An 8,840-nucleotide genomic window follows, 5' to 3' on the forward strand; every position below is an offset into this window, starting at 1 on the left:
ATAGTTGGAACAAGAACAATTCCAACTCACCTTAAAACATAGTATGGAAGAGACTTCTACATATCAACGATGTCCTCCAAGACAACATGATGCCGAAGCAGGTTCAAGATGCATGAATAAAAAGAAAAAGAGTAACAAACCATTTATTTTTTTCTCTAGTCTTTCATTTTACAGGGCGTTGGAAACTACATATAAATCTACTGACAAAGAAAGTTTGAAAAATCTAATTCAAACTAAACGAGAGGATGATAAAAAGCTCTCTCCACCTTTTATTCGAGAGAGGTGAATGAGTACATATATGAAGAATTGGATAGAAGCTCGAGCTAAGCAAACAAATCTCCTCTTCAATAGAAATTAGTAAATAATGACAGTAAAAAAACCTTTCTAATGTTGTTGTAATTAGAATAATTTTAGTTTTCAGTTTGTATTTTATTTTTTATTTTCAATTTTATTAAATATTATATCTTAATACTTCCGACCTCGAACTTGAACTCATCTTGAAAACTCAATTTAAACTCAAATTTGAAAACTCAAAAACTTGAACTTGAACTCAGCTCGAAAGCACGAACTCGAATTCTGCTCAAAAACTTGAACTCGACTTGAACTGGTCTAAGCTGCTGACCGAGTCGAGTCAAGTTGGACAAAGTGGCTCGGTGACCAAGCCAAGCTAAACACGAGTCGAGGGTAGCTTTTGACCGAGTTGAGTCGAGTTGAGGCCAGCTTGACTTAGTTCGACTCGGTGTACACCTTTAGTACTTGACCTTCTAAAAGCCTTATTGAATGGTCAGGCCGACTGTAGGTTGCCTCCTTGGTTCTCCGTCGTTAGATACTAGTTATACGACATCAGTTGGGTGACCAGTTGCCCCCGAGGTTATCGATGTTGACTGAGAATTGACTTTGGGTATATAAGGGTTATTAGGGTCGACATGCTTCGGTTGGCTATATGGTTAGCCACTTCGACCGTTCTCCTTGCCAACAGTATCATTGGTATGGGATGACCTTAGGGTTCAATCTAGCTAGCCCTGGTAAGGAAATCGGGCGGTTGTTCTGTATCCAGATCCAAAGGGAGACTAGGTGTTGGCTGGATATTTACGGATGTTGAAAGCCTCTCTAAGAAGCTTCCAACCACTCTCTTGAACGTCCCTGCTTGTGCCTTGGTGGCTCTAACGATTTAAACACACAGTAGGTTGTCAAATTTCTTAGACAAAATGTATAGTGTATGGAACTTCAACACACCTCAGCTCACTTTAACATTTCAAAACAAGAGCGCAACTCAACATCTCAAGACTAAAAGGCTCGAAAGGATTTTAAGAGAAGAATCATTTATATGCCAACCTATAGGTAAAGAAGACCTTAGGAAAAACCCTAGGTTAAAGTACATCTTAGTGATTTTCTAAGATTTAACTTATGACAAATTTCTATAAAAATTCAAGGGTGTTCAGCCAGACCAATCCTTCCTTCGGCCAACTGAACCATCTCGGGTCAGCCCAAGATCAACCTAGGTCAAATTTCTAATAACAAGGGACTTTGACTCTTATAGAACTTTAGCCAACCCCACCCTGTCTTCAGCCAGCTGAACCAATTCGGGTCAGCCTGAGAGTGACCCAGGTCTCAAACCAAGTATACACAAAATTTAGTTAAAATGTTTGGATTTGAAAAAGGTAAAATTTTCAATACTCTTATGAGTACAACACTTAGATTATCTAAGGATGAATCAGGTAGAAGTGTTAATTGTCATCTTTATTGAAGCGTGATTGGTAGCTTGCTTTATTTAATTGGTAGTAGACCAGATATATCAATTAGCGTTATTATTTGTGCAAGATACCAATCTAATCCTAAAGAATCTCATCTATCTATTGTCAAATGCATAATTAGATATGTTTGTACGCACTGCTAATCTTGGTATGTGGTATCCCCATGATACATCTATTCAAATATCAAGATATACTAATGTAAATTGGGCAGAAAATTTTGATGATAGAAAATCCACTAGTAGTAGATGTTGCTCCATTTGAAACTATCTAGTCTCATGGATGAGCAAAAAGAAAAAATCAGTATCCTTATCTATTGCAGAAGCAGAATATATTGCTGTAGGAAATGATTGTACTTAGGTTATGTTGAATGTTGACTGATTATAACATAATTCAAGATACAATTAATTTGTATTGTGATAACACCAGTACAATTAATATGTCAAAAAATCCTATCCAACATACAAAACATATAAACATCAAATATCACTATATACAAGAGTTAGTTAAAGAAAAGACGTCTTTGAATATATTAGGATGTCATCGATGAATACCACAACAAATTGATCAAGATATGGACGGAAGACCTCGTTCATTAGCTGCATAAACATTGCGGGCACATTGATCAATCTGAAGGACATGACTTGAAACTCAAAATGACCGCAGTGCATACTAAATGTTGTCTTCAGGATATCCTCCTCCCGGACACAAACCTAGTGATAACCAGACCGCAGGTCTATCTTCGAAAAGAATCATGCCTCTTACAGTTGGTCGAACAAATCATCAATCCTCAGAAGCGGGTACTTATTCTTAATCGTGACCTTGTTGAGCTCGCGGTAATCTATGTAGAGCCTCAACGAGTCATCCTTCTTCTTCACGAAGAGTACCATCACTCCTCATAATGAGTTGCTTGAACGGATAAAGCTCAACTTGCTTATCTCGTCCAATTGCTTCTACAGCTCTTACAACTCCAATGGTGTCATACGATACGGGGCCTTTGAAATAGGTGCGGTATCGGACACGAGATCAATTTGGAACAAAGATGCCGACGAGGTGGCAACCCCGGAATCTCCTAAAACACATCTAAAAAATCATAAACGACCGGCAGCTGGTCGATGCTCAAGACAACTGGCTCCTCTACAACACATGACATAAAGCAAAAGAGCTGCTCACCTCTGGGCTCGGTTACAAACTGGAATTGCGGTACACCAGATATACAAAACGTGACTGTACTCGTAGAGTAGTCCAATATGGCATGGTACTCGGTAAGTCAATCCATGCCCGGGATAACATCGAACTCGGATATCGGCGAAACAAACAAGTCAGTTGGCAAAAAGGTCTCCCCTATCAAAACAGGGCAAGACAATCAAATCAAACCTAATACTGTAGCCTTCCCTAAGGGCGTCGATACCAAAAAACCCTCACATGCAAACTCTTGGGCAAACCAGTTGATTGGCAAAAATCTTCAGATACAAATGAATGCGATGCACCAGAATCAAACAAGACATGTGTTATGCATGAGGAAATAAGGAGTGTACCCTCGATGACTCCTCCTGATGCCTGAGGACCCTGCTGGGCTACATAAAACCTTCCCTGAGCCTATTAGGGAGGTGCATGTCCCCTCTACTGTCGTTGTTGCTGTTGTGATGGCCTATACTCTTGCCTCTATTATTGTGGAGGAGGTCACGGTGGTTGATGTGGTTACCGTACTGCTGCTGGGGTCTCGGTGGTTAATATTGCTATCGTTGCTGCTGTTGTAGAGGCTAATGAGGTGCTCTCGATTATTGTTGTTGGTGGGGGCACTCATGCCTACAATGCCCCGTCACACCACATCTTTGGCAAACACCTGAGAACTATCTTTATGGTGGTGCTGCTAGTGCTCGAAAGGATAGACGGGTCGTGCACCTCTACGGTGGTCGAAGTTACTGCTATTGGAAGCTACCAAAGGGGGCCTTCCTATTCCGGTCTCCTCCCTGACTGTGAATCCGCTGCGCATCGGTCCACTCCACCTCATAGATTTGGGCCCGCTCTACAACCTCCTCAAACATTGGGAGCTTGTGTCTAGTGACATGACTTCGAAGGCCAAGGCATAAGCCGCCCTCAAAACGACGGGCTCTCTACCCCTCCTCAACCACCAGATATGGTGCGAATCTAGATAGCTCAACGAATCGAGCCTCATACTGAGACATAATCATGTCTCCCTGGACCAAAGTCTCGAACTCTAATGCGTGTTGTTGTCGAACATGCTCAGGGAAGAACTTTTGGTCGAACCGGTCTACAAAGTCCTCCCAAGTCCACTCAAAATTGGCTCCTATTGCTCGGGTAACCCACGCCCACCAATGCTCGGCCTGACCCTGTAGAAGGAATACTGCTAAAGGGACTCACTGCTGCGTTGTACACCTCATCATGTTAAAGATCTTCTCTACCTCTGATCTCCACCGCTCTGCTGCTGTCGGATCATGCTCGCCCTAGAAACGTGGGGGATCGAGCTATCTAAAGCCACCTAGAAGGGAGCTCATGTGCTCCTGCTCAGTCTGGACTAGTGGATCTCTTATCCTGCCTTTATAGCATAGAGGTCATCGCATGCAACATCTGCTGAAGCTGGTCTACACTTACTGAGACAGTTGGGGTCGCACCTGTCTAGGATGTGTCAACCCCTCTCCTCGGCCTCTTGGGTATCATGTCCTACAAGAAGGAACAAGGGACCTTTTAGCCCTTAGTACTCTTGAATGCATAGACGTTTATGTTGGAATACATTCAAACTGAAAAGTAGCTTGTAGATATTCTAACTAAGCCACTCAACATTATTAAAATTTAAAATTTAAGGTATTATATTAGCTTACGTTTTATATAATAATCTTATTGAAGCTAATATTTTTTTTCTTTTAACTATCTTTATTTTGATTTTTGAAAGAAAAATAAAAAGAAAAGATAGAAACTGAAAATAAAAATGATTTTCGGCTAACCGATCAATGACTGGACTGTCTGGTCAGTCGAAGGCCACGTTGTTCACTTTTTAAACTGAGCGAAATTCTCAATTTTCCCAAAAATTTTTCTTCTTCTTCAGCTCCCTAATGCCTCCTTTGGTTACCCATCTTGCAATGCTTGCTTGTAAGTGCATTTGCATCCATTTTATTACTGATTTATGTTACTCATAGCATTCTCATTACGATTTAACATCTTTTTTTGAAATTTGAAACCTGTGTTGGGTTATTTTGATTAGATTTTATTTCCTTGATATTATTGTTTCCTTCTTGATTAAAAGTGATGGAACATCAATCTAAACATATGGTATAAAAAGTGCAAGCTGGTTCCTCATCTCGATGTGTTTCGATGAGATTCGGATCATCCGTCCATCGGAGGATGACCAGAAAAATCTTTAGGATTTTAGATCAACAAGCATTATCATTGAAAGGTCTATAAATCTTAATCATATTGCTAAATATGGGTTGCATGAGCTTCTTTCTGAAGTTGGATAGGAAAATTTTCTCCAATGGGGACAAAATGCATACCGATCAATAGTTCAAGGGATGTATTCCTCTATTTCAGATCTTTCTTTAGAAAATGACATCTTTTTTAAAGTAAAATTTTTAGAGGAAACAATTTTAATTACACCCTCCGCTATTATATGTTTAATGGAAATTGAATTGGCTGATGATAGAATTCCAATTGCTCCTCTTATGGACAAGATGTCAAATTCTGAGAGAGAATCTATTACCAGAGTGTTATGTGGTTTTAATGCGGATTGGAGATCGAGCAATGCTCTACCGATTGGAAAACTTTTTCCTAAGTACTGTGTTCTTCATCACAATTTTACTTTTAATATCTAAGAGCTAGGAAAAAAAACTTATCAAACTCTGTTCATGGTTCGTATCCTTCATGTGATAGCTACTGGAGTCAAAATTTATCTTCTAACTCTCAATTGTTACTCCATTATTCATCATCGGATGCACCCAAAACATGGCTCTCTTCCATTCGGTTACCTCATAACATTTGTCACGTTATCTTTTTGAGTCCAAATTCATTCCATTGAGGCATTGGTATTTGAGCTTCCTTTTAACTCTTCCAAGTTACATATAATGAATTTAACTCCTCTACTTAAACAAGAAGGCGTACACAACGATAGGCAGGACAAGGAGGAAGATGTTAACATGGATGACATTTTCAACGAATTGGAGGATGAATCGGCTGAAGATGAGGATGATTCTGATTATTGTCATTCTAATTTTGATGAGAGATTATCTACTTGGGAGCATCAGATGGATGCTTTGCATGTTTCTCAGGAAGCTCTGGTTTTAAATCAAAAGATTAACATGAAGTACATGAAAAAGTACTTTCAACGTATAAGCAGGAGCTTGAAACATATTGATCTTGAGATGCCAGCTCTATCTTCTTTTAAATCTGAATGATGTTTATTTTCTTGACTTGATGATTTGGATATCTTGGTTTATATTTTCAAATTCATGAGACTCTTATTATGTTTAATATCGGTTTAAACATTTGAAATTTTCTATGTTTAATGTTTAATATTTGATCTTATTCCTGCTTCCTAAATGTTCCTTGTATTTCGTCTTCCTTTGTCAAATTGTGACAAAAAGGGGGAGAGATGATCATATATATGATATGTGGAATAAGATTTCTTTTAGTATATTTTTCAGGGAGAGCAAATAAAATATTCTTCATATATAATCTTGATGGAACAACCACACAATAGGTTGTCAAATTTCATAGACAAAATGTATAATTTATAGAACTTCAACACACTTCAGTTCACTTCAACATTTCAAGACAAGAGCTCGACTCAACATCTCAAGATTAAAAGGCTCGGAAGGATTTCAAAAGAAGAATCATTTATATATCAACCTATAGGTAAAGAAGACTTTAAGAAAGACCCTAGGTTAAAGTACATCTTAGTGGTTTCCTAAGATTTAACTTATGATAAATTTATATAAAAATTCAAGGGTGTTCCGCCAACCCAACCCTTCCTTCGGTCAGCTCGAGATTAACCCATGTCAAGTTTCCACCAATAAAGGACTTTGAATCTTATGGAACTTTAACCATCCCAACCCTGTCTTCGGCCAGCCGAACTAGCTTGGGACAGCCCAATAGTGATTCAAGTCAAGTTTACATTAATGCAGATTTTTTATTGCCTAGAAACTTAGGCCAGCCGAATCCTATCTCCGGCTAGCCAAAGGTATCTCCAACTAGCCAAAGTTTGTTTCAAAATCAAATCCTATGGAATCTGATAGTCATTGGAATATAATCGAGGAAATCCGGCTAGATGAAGGGATTCTTAGGATGATCGAAGATCCATATATTTCACTATAAATAGACATCATTTCTCACTGTTTCAAAGCACGAAAAAAAGAGAGAGAAAAACTTCTAGAAATAATAATAATAATAATTATTCTTTTTCAAGCTATTTGCATTATCATTCTTATATTACTTTTGTAACTTATTCAATTCTCTTCTCAAGTAGTGATAAATTCAATTAGAGAGTGCGCTATACTTAACTTGAGATTAGATGATTGAATATGCAGCTTTCAAGGTTTTATTCTTTGAAAAATTATATATCCCTATATTATTTTTGGTTGTGCATACATTGATTCATCTTCGTCTAAGAAAAAGGATCGCTACATCTATTAAAGCTCCAATCTCAAAGGCTTCATCAATATCTTCGCTTTAACTCACGTCTTCAAGAAGATAAGTTTTTAATATCAGTAAATTACTTTCAGTTTGGTTTGTTGAGATTGCCCGAAAATCTCATTGGGTTGAGTGATAAGCCCGTGAAAATCACTTAAGGTTTTGTTGCGATAAGCCTGTGAAAATCACAAAAAACTGTAAGAGGTTATTGAGGTTAGTCTGTGAAAACTTTGAAAATAGTGGAAAGCCAAAAATTACATGGAGTAGTAATTTTGGGAGTGATGTAGGTGTATGTTAAACATCGAACCACTATAACTTTGTGTGTATTGTGGTAATTGATAATCTTATTTTTTTTTTCATCATCTTGAAATATTGAAATCAAGGACGTCGTGAAATAAGATTATCATACCTAAGATTTTAGGTGAAGGTTGTCACACGACTCAATAGAAATCAATATTTCAATATTAATTGTTGTTGTGGATTTATTTTTTGCAATTGATTATCAAAAATTGGTTAAGTCTTATTTAACCCCTCACCCCCCACTCTAGGACATCTATAGCATTGGCTGAGAAGAGGATCCTAGGTCCACGTTTGAGGGTTCAATTTGGTGTCCCTCATATTGCGGCTCTTCTGCAACGCCAAAAAAAAAAAAAAAAGAAAAAAAGAATTAGCCTTTTTCGATTTAGGAGGCATCTTGCTTTAATAAAAAATACTAAAGAAAACATACAGAGTCTCACCAAGCATGTTAACAAATATGTTTGTGCAATTCAATCAAACACGAGGCCACACTTGTTAATGAAGGCATGTATTCGGTTAATGTGTGTGATTAGGATAGTGCGGGCATAATAGAGTTGTACTCAACTCGAGTTTGATTGAACAATGGTGCCCTCGCGCTAAGCTAGATTGATTAAAACCAAACCTATGGGATGGGCTTTCTTTTCAGCCATAGGAAGTTACAATGATTAGGTAATTTTATAAGGGTGGGGGTTAGTTCTTCTGAATGGATTCTTGTTGCCTTATGTTAAGGACTTTTCTTTCACTAGTAATAACAGACTTTGTATTTCTCAACAGAATAAAGTTGTATAAACGATTTAAAAATAAGGGCTTAAAAATGTTGATTTTATTGATATGTATTTGAAACTTAGTATGATTAGTAGATAAACAAATAAGTAGAAAAATAAATGAAAGATACATACCTGTGTTGCCTATGGACAAACAATCAAGGTGGATTTGTCAGCAGGATGCGACTGGGTGTGATCTTCCAAGGACTCGATTGTCGGGGATCGAACGACGGTAGATTGTGGATATTTATACTACTTATAAGTGTACTACAACAATGGTGTTGGATAGTAGTGATCTAAAGCTAATCTAAACTCCAGACGTTTTGCACCATGGTTGGATAGAAGTGTAGGAAACTAAAAATTAAGATAAAGTAGCATTACGCCA

Source organism: Magnolia sinica, chromosome 7, assembly GCF_029962835.1.
Source record: "Magnolia sinica isolate HGM2019 chromosome 7, MsV1, whole genome shotgun sequence".
NCBI lineage: Eukaryota > Viridiplantae > Streptophyta > Magnoliopsida > Magnoliales > Magnoliaceae > Magnolia > Magnolia sinica.